The following is a 13,408-nucleotide window of genomic DNA, read 5'->3' on the forward strand; positions in this document are numbered from 1 at the left end:
TATCAGTTTATATGGTCCTAGGCTAAGTCCAGGGACGTATGTCCATGCAGATAATTATTGTTTCTTTTAGGGTTGCCTCAGGCAATTGATTCATCTTCGTTTTGTCATTTGTGCAATTTTTCCTTCTTGCTCTTCTCTGACTATTATGTTCTGGCTTGCAAGGAGAAACCTAAATTAACTGCATATACACTAAAATATGTAAAATAGTCAAATAGAAATTTGTTTTTAAATTCTAGGCTTCTAACCAAATGGCTCTCAAATGTTTTTGTTCCTTCCACAAAATCCTCATAGCCTACATTTTATCCTGTGATGGTTAATTTTATATGCCAGCTTGGATAGGCTATGATGCCTAAAAATCACTTGACATTAAATAAAAGAGATTACTTTCAAAATCATGAATGAGCCTCATTTGATGATGTTGTTGAAAACCTTAAAAACAGAAACTGAGGTTTTCCAAAGAAAATGGAATTCTCCCTCAAGATTGTAACATAGAAATCCTGCATAAATTGCCAGCCTGCCAAACTTCTCTACAGATTTGATACTCCAGACTGCAATTTCAACTCTTCCTTGAGTCTCCAGCCTACTAGCCTGCCTTCCAGATTTTGATTTTGCCAGCCCTCACAGTTGCTTGAGTCAATTCCTTAACATAAATTAATCTTTCTAGCTCTTTCTGCATCTCTTCTTTCCTCCCTCCCTTCTCCTTCCTTCGTTCTCATTTTATTCTAATACTTCTCTTTTTCTGGAAAACCTTGACTGAAACAGATTTTGGTACCAGGAAGTTTGGTATTGCTGTTACAAATACCTAAAAATGTCAAGTGGCTTTGGGCTTGGATAGTAGGTAGAAGCCAGAAGAATTTTGAGGCACATGACAGGAAAAACCTAAGTAACCTTGTGTGTTGTAAATGGAAAGGTAAGTCTTCCTTGTGGGGTGTTTAATGATCACTCCAACATTGCCAAATAAATTATACTTAGGAAGTCATCTAAGAGTAAAGGATTTACTATCCTCATAGGTCTGGAAGAGGGAGGAGGCATGACACATCATAGAGAGAGCCACATGGAAGAGGTACCAAGGGATGGAACTCAGCTAAGCATTTGGGGAGCTGAGAGACAAGAGTGAGGGCCCATGGACATGTGCCTTTACTGGGGATCAAGATGGAGAACACAAGCAAAAAATATGATGCAATATTTTTGGCTTGTTCAGATGTTATTAGGTAATAGTCAATGAAAGACAAGAAAGGGAACGTGTGACAGGGACCACCCTGATCACACTGGTGCATCTGGTCACCTGAGCAGGTTGCTCCCAACCTGTTTGTTGTGATGTCACAGCATCAGGAAAATATAAAGTTTTGAAGGTGAACAATACACCTCGTAAAAGACTTGAAGACACTTCTGGTAGAAATACAGATGTTTGAGGAAATTATAATGAGCTCATAAAATTAAGCTGAGAGATGATGAGAATGCCATGTGATGATGGAGGCAGAGATCATACTGATGAATCTGCAAGCCAAGGAACACAAGGTATTACCAGATATCATGAGAAGCTAGGAGAGAGGCAAGGAAGAAATTCTCACTCAGGGCCCTCAAAAGGAGTCAGCTCTTTTGATCCCTTGATTTTGAACTTTGAGCTTCCAGAACTATGAGAGAATACATTTCTCTTGTTTTAAGTCTCCCAGTTTATGGTACTTTGTTACAGTAGCCCTAAGACACTAATAGATACTTCTTCCCACTTTCAGAGGATGAAAAAAACTATGTAATAACCAGCATTATTAAAAACCTTACTAGGATTATTTCAGCAAACATGTTGCTATAAGGCAATATGAATCTCCTATTATTTACTTCAGAACAGAGTAATATGATCTTATGCTCACAGTTTTATATTCTAAAACCTAAAAAGTTAATATCATTTTACTTAATTTGAAAGTGAATTGTAATTTATCTAAATAGCCTAAACTCACAGACAGTACATCTATAATTAAATATGATCACATAATAAATTTAGAAGGCTGAGAGTTTTATGTATCTCCTTGCTTCAGGGACAGAGCTAAGAATAATGTCTTCTGGATCCTATGTGCACAAGTGTCTTCAAATCTAGTTATTAGAAAATTTTAGAAAAATGTTTTTGATATCAATAAACATCTGTAGGAGATGGATAGACACATATACTTTTATAATAATGAGGATACTATACAAGTAATTCATAATTTTAAAAACTCAAAAAGTATCAGTGATAGGACATAAGTAAGATAACACTGATGATTGACTGGAAAGAAAATAATCTTCCCCCAAATTGCAGAAATACTAGCTAAATGCATGTGTGGGTGTGCACAGTAGGATTTCTGTATATTTTCCAATTGCTAAAAGGAAGTAGGTCCTCTTAGAATACTAAACAGGGAATTTCAATAAAAGCTATTAATATATTTATACTTGCTTATGAATAGTAATATTTCTTGTAATTTTTTTTTCTATTTCTTTGGCCGCTCCAGCGGCATATGGAGGTTCCCAGGCTAGGGGTCTAATCGGAGCCATAGCCACCAGCCTAAGCCAGAGCCACAGCAATGCGGGATCCGAGCTGCGTCTGCAACCTACACCACAGCTCACGGCCACGCCGGATCGTTAACCCACTGAGCAAGGGCAGGGACCGAACTCGCAACCTCATGGTTCCTAGTCGGATTCGTTAACCACTGCCCCACTACGGGAACTCCAATAGTAATATTTCTTAAATTTTAATAATTTATTTAAAGGATTGCTGGTAGCAACTTTTAATGAGATATAAAAATCAAAGTCATGAAATTGAATATTATTCACCCCATTGAAGAACTTGCCAATTTCAGGCCAATTAGAAAAAAAAAAATCCCTTGTAGCCTAAAGCCTCCTACTGGAAAACTTCTAAAGTGGAAATTCCAGTTTTCATATTTTACTTAAAAGATCATGCCTGAAGATAGTGGTACCTGGTTCCCTGTCTCCCATCCAATGTTCTTATAAGGAGAGGGTCAGATCTTATTCAGGAGTGCTTGGGAAATTACTGATGTTGGCTGTGGAAACTCTTTTCCTGGAATGTTCCAGATGTTATTTATCTTTGCAGTTACTTTTGTTGTATTGACATTCAGGATTCATCACTGGCTTGAAGGATCCTATGAGTATAAATCCTATCTTTGCTACTTAATGACTATATAACTTTAGGCAAATAATGTGATAAAATGATAGTGGTAAAATTTAGTTTATAGCACACCGTTGTATACTATGTGCTTTATTCACAGTGTTACTCTTCACAATAAACTTCTAAGGAAGGAATTTTTACTCTGTATATAGGGAAGTTGAGACCCAGGAAATTTAAGTGAATTGCTTACTAACTGATAGCCAAGACAAGGAAACAGGGATGTTGTTTACTCCCCAAACAAGGCAGAAGAAGCAGCTTAGAACTGCCCAGAACTCAGGCCACTTTAGTGTGATTGCCCAGCTTGTGCCAGTCTGAGATGAACACCTACTCCAGCCCCTCTTACTCCACTATGGGTAGAGGCTGCTACAGCCAGGAAGAATGTGCAGTTCTGGAGTTCCCACTGTGGTGTGGTGGAAATGAAGCTGACTAGTATCCATGAGGATGTGAATTCCATCCCTGGCCTTGTTCATTAGTTCAAGAATCTGGCATTTTCATGACATGGCTTGGATCTTGTATTGCTGTGGCTATGATGTAGGCTGGCACCTGTATCTCTGACTCAATCCCTAGCCTGAGAACATCCATATGCCACACCTTTGGCCCTAAAAAGCAAAAACAGAAAAGAAAAATGAAAAAAACAGTGCAGTTTTCAGGGGACTAAATCAGTTTCAACCTCGCATGGCAACTGAAAGGGGCAAGAGCTGGTGTTCACAGGGGTGGCCTATCTGTAGTGGTACTGCAGTTTTGATTGTTGCTAGGACAACCCTAACTCATGACCCAAACCATACAGAACACCCACTCTGGCCCATCCTGCTCCATGGTGCATCTCTCCATTAGTCTGATGCTACCAAGGAGAATGCACAGTTGTGGGGAAGAAAATGGCTCATGATTGATGCACAGTGCTAAGGGCAGCCAGTATTGGTGCATGTGGATGCAGGAGATTGGGAGAAGTTCAGACCTTTACCTGATTCCAGGATTATGCCAGCCTGTGCCCCAATCCATGCCAACCACCCATTCTTGCTCCTCTTCCTCCAGCGCTGTTCTTTTCTGGGGTAAAATACCAATGCTGTTAGAGGGGACAGCACACACCTAGAACAGAACCAGCTCAAAACCAACTCTCAGGGCTTCTGGGACCCAACTGCATTTCCAATAGGGTGTTTTTTTTGGGGGGGGAACCAAGCAAAGGAGAGGCTCCAGCTCACACCTGTTTTTGGATCTAGATCTAGCTTCTCCATCTCCAGCTGTACTTCCTAGCAAGGGATTAGCTACCAGGGGGAAGACTTGTACTCCCTTCATATATAGTTCTTAAAACAAAGCTATTGAACACATGTGGACTATAGGGAAACTCCCACACAAGGACATCCCTTCAAGATAAGGATAGCTAACTTTCACCTAATTTCATAGAGATAGAGAAAGGTAAACAAGAGGAAAATACATAGACATTTGTTTTAAGGGAAAGAACAAGAAAAAAATAGCTCTGAAAATATCAAGTATAACGGAAAAATAACTTGCCAGATAGAGTTCAAACCATAAGTAACAAGAATGCTAACTGAACTAGGTAAAATAATAGTTGAACACAGTAAGAATTTTAACAAAGAACTGAAAAATATAAAAAGGACCACTCAGAGCTGAATAATACAATGATTGAAATTAAAAATGCACTAAAAGGAATTAATAGCAGACTAGGTGATACAGAATGCATAAGTGACATGAAAGAAAGAATAACGGAAAACACCTAATCAGAACATCAAAGAGAAAAAAAAGAAAAGTTTAAGGGACCTCCAGAACACATTTGCATTGTGGTGGGGGGGAGGGAGGGATCCCAGAAGGATAAGAGGGAGAGGGAGAAAATGGTTGAAAATATATTTAATAAAATTATTGCTGAAAATTTCCTGAATTTGAAGAAGGAAACTGATATCTAGGTATAGGAAGAACAGAGAGTCTCAAACAAGACGAATCCAAAGAGGCCCACATGAAGACATATCATAATTAAAATGGTAAAAAAAAAACTAAAGATAAAATTCTAAAAGCATTAAGAGAAATACAATCATATACAAGGGAATCCCAGTAAAGCTATTAGCTTATTTTTCTACAGAAGGAATTAGCACCATATAGTCCAAGTCCTGAAAAGGAAAAACAAACAAACAAACAAACAACAACAAAAAACTAGAATACTCTGTTATCATTTAGAATAGGAGAGATAAATAATTTTTCAGACATGCAAAAACTAAAAGATATTAAAGGATCATGTTTAAATAGAAAAGAAGCAGGAATATATAGAAAAAGAAAAATAACTCTAGGAAAGGGAAATATATAAAATGATTGAAGATCACTTCAGCCAGTACATAGATTAAAAAACAAAGAAACAATGTAAAGTTCATTATAACTACAATTGAGAGCAAAAAGATAAATGAGGATATAAAGTGGACATCAGAAGAATAAAATATAGGGGAGGAGAGTATAAAAATGTAGTTCTTTTAGAATATGTTTGAGCTTGTGTGACTATAGTTTAATGTAACTAATATAATTACAGGCCAACAAACTTGAATTCCATGGTAACCACAAATAAAAAATATACAATAGATTTACACACAAAAAAATGAAAGGAACTCAGTATAATACAAAAAAAAATCACCAAAACTCAAAAAGAAAAACAAAAAGAACAAAGAAGAACTATGAAAACAACTGGAAAACAAGATTTAAAACGGCAGCAAGTATGAACTTAATAATTACTTTAAATGTCAATGTATTAATTATTTACTAAAAATACAGATTGTATAAGAACACAAGAACCTAAAATATGCTGAGTACAACAGACTCCCTTTAGGATTAAAGACACTCACAGACTGAAAGTGAAGAGATGGAAAAACATAGTTCTTAAAAATGGAAATGAAAAGAAAGCAGGGGTAGTGATACTCATATCAAACAGAACAGACTTAAAGTCAAGACCATAAAGAGAGACAAAGATATTATATAATGATAAAGGGATTAAAACAAGAAGAGGATATTACACTCATTAACACCTAACATAGGAACATTTAAAAGTATAAAACAAATACTAATAGACATAAGGGGGAAAAATGATAGGAATACAACAGTAGTTAGAGACTTGAACACCCTATTGACATAACTGGACAGATCATCAAGACAGACAATCAGTAAGGCCAGAGAGGTCCTAAAGGACGTGATAGACCAGTTGATTTCAATTTATAGCTACACATTACTACATTAAAAAACAAACGCAAGGAGTTCCCGTTGTGGTGCAGTGGTTAACGAATCCGACTAGGAACCATGAGGTTGCAGGTTCGATCCCTGGCCTTGCTCGGTGGGTTAAGGATCTGGCGTTGCCGTGAGCTGTGATGTAGGTCGCAGACATGGCTCGGATCCTGCATTGCTGTGGCTCTGGCATAGGCCAGTGGCTACAGCTCCGATTCGACTCCTAGCCTGGGAACCTCCATATGCCACACGAGCGGCCCAAGAAATGGCAAAAAGACAAAAACAAAACAAAACAAACATAATACACATTCTTTTCAAGCAAGCCTGAAACGTTTTCTGTAATAGACCCCATACTAGTCATAAAACAAACCTCAACACATTTAAGAGGATAGAAATTATTTCAGGCATCTTTTTCTGATTATAGCATTAAGAAAGTAGAAATAATCCACAGAAATAATAGCAAGTGAAGAACAAGAAAGTGGAAACTAAACAACATGCTACTAAATAGCATTGGGTCATTGATGAAATCAAAGAAGAAATTAGAAAATACCTCAAGAAAAATGATAATGAAAACACAACTTTAGAAAATCTATGGCATGCAACAAGGATAGTTCCAAGAAAGAAGTCCTAGTGACACAAGTCTTCCTCAAGAAACAAGAGAGATGTGAAGTAAACAACCTAACTTACCATGTAAAAAAAAGAAAAAAGAAAAACAGGAAAAACCCAAAGTCAGCAGAAGGAATGAAATAATAAAAATCAGAAGGCGTTAAATAAAATAGAGATTAAAAACCAATAGAGAACATCAATAAAACCAAGAGCTTTTTTTTTGAAAAGATAAACAAAACCAACAAACCCCTAGCCAGGCTCGCCAAGAAGAAGAGAGGATCCAAATATAATAATAAATGACAAGGAAGAAATAGCAACTGATAACACAGAAATAAAAAAAAGCTTATTAATAGTTATATGCAAACAAATTGTAAAACCTAGAAGAAATGGATGTTTCAAAAATATACATACTGCCAAACATGAGTCAAAAAGCAAGAGATGACAGATAATTTGAATAGACTGATCACTAGAAGTGAAAAAGTATCTCTTAAAAAACAAAAGAAGAAGAAGAAGAAAAAAAAAATCCCTGAAAGCAGAAATCTAGGACAAGATGCCTTCACAGGGGAATTCTATCAAATATAAAGAGAATTTATACTTATCTTTCTCCAACTATTCCATACCTTTAAAGATGAGGGGTTACTCCCAAATTCATTGTGTGAAGTCACCATTGCCTTGATACCAAAACAGGACAAAGGCATTACAAGAAAATAAAATTACAGGCCAATACCTTTGATGAATATAAATAAAAAAATACTCAACAAAATGTTAGCAAACTGAGTCAAACAATGTATTAAAATGATCACACATCATAATCAAGTTAGATTCATTCCAGGGTTGCAAAAATGGTTCAACATATACAAATCAAACAGTTTAATACATTACATTAACCAAAGAAAATACAAAAACTACATGATAATCTCAATAGATGTAGGAAAAGCATTTGACAAAATTCAACATCCATTCATGATAAAAACTCTTACTAAAGTGGGTATAGAGGGAACATATCTCAACATAATAAGAGCCATTTATTACAAACCCACAGCCAATATAATACTCAATGATGAGAAGCTGAAAGCCTTCCCACTAAATTAAGGAGTGAGACAAGGACACCCTCTCTCACCACTCCCATTGAACATAGTATTGGCTATCCTAGCCACAGCAATCAGATGAGAAAAATAAAAGGTATCTGAATTAGAGGGAAGAGATAAAACTGTCACTATTTGCAGATGATATGATACTCCATATGTGGAACCCTAAAGTTTCCATGCAAAAACTACTAGATTTTTAATAAATGAATTCAGTAGATTAGCATTAATCATCAAGATTAATATATAGAAATCTGTTGTATTTCTTTATATGAACAATGAAAAGTAGAAAAGTTCAATTTAAAATTGCATCAAAAAAATACCTAGGAATAAACCTGACTGAAGAGCTGAAAGATTTATATGTTGTAAACTATAAAACATTGATAAAAGAAATTCAAGATGATTCAATGAAATGGTGAGATATCTCATGCTCTCAGATCAAAATAATTAATATTGTTAAAATGGCCATAGTACCCAAAGAAATCTGTAAATTTAATGTGATCCCTATCAAAATATTCATGACATTTTTCAAAGAACTAGAACAAATAATCCTAAAGCCACAAAAGACCTGGAATTTCCAAAACAATCATGAGGAAAAAAAAATATGAAAGCATAATACTTAAAGACTTCCAACTATACTACAAAGCTACAAAATCAAAAAAGCATAGTATTGGCACAAAAGCAAATATATAGATCAATGGAAAAGAATTGAAGGCTCAAAAATAAACCCATAGGAGTTCCCGTCATGGCGCAGTGGTTAACGAATCCGACTAGGAACCATGAGGTTGTGGGTTCGGTCCCTGCCCTTGCTCAGTGGGTCAACAATCCGGCATTGCTGTGAGCTGTGGTGTAGGTTGCAGATGTGGCTCGGATCCTGCATTGCTGTGGCTTTGGCATAGGCCGGTGGCTACAGCTCCAATTTGACTCCTAGCCTGGGAACCTCCATATGCTGTGGGAGTGGCCCAAGAAATAGCCAAAAAAAAAAAAAGACAAAAAATAAATAAATAAACCCATACATGTATGGTCAATTAATCTATAACTAAGAAGGCAAGAATATGCAATGGAGAGAGGTAGCCCCTTCAGTGAGTGCTCTTGGGAAAGCTAGACAGCCTCAAGTAAATCAATAAAATTAAAACACTCCCTCCTATTGTATATAAAAAATAAACTCAAAACAGCTTAAAGATCTAAATATAAGATTAGATACCACAAAACTCTTAGAATTAGGCAAAATATTTTCAGACCTATAGCAATATTTTCTTAGATCATTCTCCCAAGGAAAACAAAGAAAAGCAACATTAAACATGGGGGACCTTTTTAAACTAATAAGCTTTTGCACAGCAAAGGAAACCACCAACAAAACTAAAAGACGACCTGCAGAATGGGAGAAAATATTTGCAAATAACACAACTCACAAGGGTTTAATATCCAAAATATACTGCTGTGTAGCACTGGCAACTATGTCTAGTCACTTATGATGGAGCATGATAATGTGAGAAAAAAGAATGCATAAATGAATTAATAACTGGGTCAACATGCTGTACAGTAGAAAATTGACAGAACACTGTAAACCAGATATAATGGGAAAAAAATAAAAATCATTATACAAAAAAATTAAAAAATGGAAAAAGAATTAAACGAAATGTCCCATGGAACAGTAAAAAATAAATAAATAAATAAATAAAAATAAATAAATAAAAAATGAGCAGAAAGCCTAAATTGATGTTTCTCGAAAAAAGCCATACAGATGGCTAACAAGCACATGTTCAATATTACTAATTATTAGAGAAATGCAACTTGAAACAACAATGAGGAAGCACCTCACAATAGTCAGAATGGCTCTCATCAAAAAAATCTACAGGTAATAAATGCTAGATCAGAGAAATGGTACTCTCTTAGACTGTTGGGGAGAATGTAAATTGGTGCAGCCATTACAGAAACCAGTATGGAAGTTCCTCAAAAAACTAAAAATGAAAGTACTGTGTGAGCTGGCAATTCCACTGTTGGGTATATATCTAAAGAAAACAAAACTGATATAGATGGGATTAAGATGGTGGAATAGAAGGACTGGAGCTCAACTGCTCTCCTAAAAACAACAAAATTACAACCAAATGCTGAGCAATCTTCAACCAAATGCACAGGAAACTTTCAAAAAGATGTCCTACTCCAGAAGACAAAGAGGAGGCCACATTGAGAGGTAGCAGGGGCAACTATGTGATATAAGCAACCCCATCCCTCCCAGGTGGGAAGCCCCACGGATTGGAATGTAACTGTATCACAGAGACTCACATACAGGAGTGAGAGTTCTGAGCCCCACATCAAACGCCCATGTGCAGGGATCTGGTACTGGGAGAAAGAGCCCCCAGATCATTTGGCATTAAAGGCAAGTGGGGCTTGTGAACAGGAGTTCCATGGGACTGGGGGAAATGGAAACCCCATTCTTAAAAGGTGCACACAGACTTTCACATGCACTGGGTCCCAGAGCAAAGCAAAGTCGTCATAGGAATCTGGGTCAGACCTGACTGCAGTTCTTGGAGGATCTCATAGGAAAGCAGGGGTGAATGTGACTTGTTGTGGGGGAAAGGCATTGGAAGCAAAGCTCTTGGAAATATTCATCAGAGTGCGTTTATCTGGAGGTGGCCATTTTGGTAAAATCTGGCCCCACCCATCAATGCTGAGAATCCCCAGGCCAAACAACAATCCAAGTGGGATCACAAACCTGCCGATCAGTAAACATGCTGCCTAAAGAACCTCCAGGCCCACAGCCTCCTGTAATCCCACACAGAGACAAAGCCCCACCCACCAGAGGGATAGGAATCAGCTCCACCTACCAGTGGGCAGGCATCAGTCCTTCCCATTGGAAGCCTACAGTAAGCCCCCATATCAACTTCAGCCACAAAGGGTGCAGACACCAGAAGTAAGAAAGACTACAGCTCTATTGTCTGCAAAAGGAAAGCATTGCAAAACACTATAAAAATGAAAAGGCAGAGAACTGTAACTCAGATAAGGGAGAAAGATAAAAAACAAAAAACAGAAAAACAATTGAGTAATCAGAAGATTCTCAGCCTCCAGGAAAAAGACTTCAGACTCTTGATGCTGAAGATGATGCAAGACATTGGAAATAAACTGGAGGCAAAGATGGATAATTTACAGGAAACATTGAGGAAAGAAATACAAGATATAAAACTTAAGCAAGAATAGATACAAAACACAATAACTGAAATAAAAAATTCATAAGAAGCAGCCAACAGCAAAATACAGAAGGCAGAAGAATGAGTAAGCAAGGTGGAGGACAGATTAGTGGAAATCATGGATGCAGAACAGAAAAGAGAGAAAAGATTGAAAAGAAATGAAGAGAGTCTCAGAGAACTCTTGGGCAATGTTAAAACACACCAACATCCATATTATAGGGGTGCCAGAAGGAGAAGAGACAGAGAAAGGGACAGAAAAATATTTGAAGAGAATAATAGTCAAAAACTTCCCTAACATGGGAAAGGAACCACTCACTCAAATCCAGGAAGTACAATGAGTACCATATAAAATAAACACAAGGAGGAATACACCGAGACACATATTAATCAAACTGACTAAAATTAAAGACAAAGAGAAAATATTGAAAGCAGCCAGGGAAAAGAAACAAATAACATATAAGGGAACCCTGATAAGGTTATCTGCAGATTTTTCAGCAGAAACTCTGCAGGCCAGAAGGGAGTGGCATGATATACTTAACATGATGAAAGGAAAGAAGCTCCAACCAAGACATGGTTCTCAGTCAGATTTGAAGGAGAAATCAAAAGCTTCACAGATAAGCAAAAGCTAAGTGAATTCAGCACCACTAAACCAGCTTTACAACAAATGCAAAAGGAACTTCTCTAGGCAGAAGAGAAAAGGCTGCATCCAGAAATAAAAATACCACAAATGACAAGGCTCACCAGTAAAGGCACATATACAGTAAAGATATGAAATCATCCATGCACCATTAGGCCACCAAAATCAGAAATCATTAGAAGAGGTGGGTACAAATGCAGAACATTGAAGATGCACTTGCAATTAAGAGACCAACACCTTAAAGCAATCTCGTATAAACACAGACTTTTATATCAAAACTTCAGAGTAACTGCAAACCAAAAATCTATGCTTGATACACAAACAAATAAGAAAAATCAACTCAAATCAATACTAAAATAGTCATCAAATGACAAGAGGAGAGGACAAGCGAAGAAGGGGAAAAAAAGAGCAACAAAAACAAATCCAAAGCAACTAATAATATGGTGATAAGAACATACATATCAATAATTACCTTAAATGTTAATGGAATAAATGCCCTAACCAAAAGACATAGATTGACTGGATACAAAAAAAGAGGCTACAGCTATATATATGGTGTCTCCAAGAGACCCCCTTCAGTAGTAGGGATACATACAAATTGAAAGTGAGAGGATGGAAGAAAATACTCCATGCAAATGGGGATCAAACGAAAGCTGGAGTAGCAATACTCTTATCAGTCAAAATAGACTTTAAAATGAGTATTTTAAGAGACAAGAAAGGACATTACATAATGATCAAAGGATTAATCCAAGAATTGCAAATTGTTAATATATATGCGCTCAACATAGAATCAACACAATATAGTAAGGCAACTGTTAACAACTTTAAAAGGAGAAACTGACAATAACACAATAATAGTGGAGGACTTTAGCACCCCACTTACAGAAATGGACGGATAGATAATCCAGACAGAAAATCAATAAGGAAACATAGGCCCTGAATAAAGCATTTAGACCAGATGAACTTAGAAGATATTTATAGGACATTGTATCCAAAGGCAAGAGAATGCACATTCTTCTCAAGTTCACATAGAATATTCTCTAATATTGATCACATCCTGGACTACAAATCCAACCTCAGTAACTTTAACAAAATTGAAATCATATCAAGCATCTTTTCTGACCACAACGCTATATGACTGGAAATCAAAAACAAGAAAAAAAACTGCAGAAAACACAAACATGTGGAGACTAAACAACATGCTACTAAACAACCAATGGATCACTGAAGAAATCAAAGAGGAAATTAAAAAATACCTAGAAACAAATGACAGCAAAGATATGACAATCCAAAACCTATGGGATGCAGCAAAAGCCGTTCTAAGGAGGAAGTTTATGGCAATACAAGCCCAACTCAGGAAACAAGAAAAAGCTCAAATAAACAAGCTAACTTTATATCTAAAGAAGCTAGAGAGAACAGACAAGACCTACAGTTAGTAGAAGGAAAGAAATCATAAAGATCAGAGCAGAAATCAATGAAATAGAAATGAAGAAAACTATACAAAAAATCAATGAAACTAAAA

The sequence above is a fragment of the Phacochoerus africanus genome, chromosome 4, assembly GCF_016906955.1.
Source record: "Phacochoerus africanus isolate WHEZ1 chromosome 4, ROS_Pafr_v1, whole genome shotgun sequence".
Lineage (NCBI taxonomy): Eukaryota > Metazoa > Chordata > Mammalia > Artiodactyla > Suidae > Phacochoerus > Phacochoerus africanus.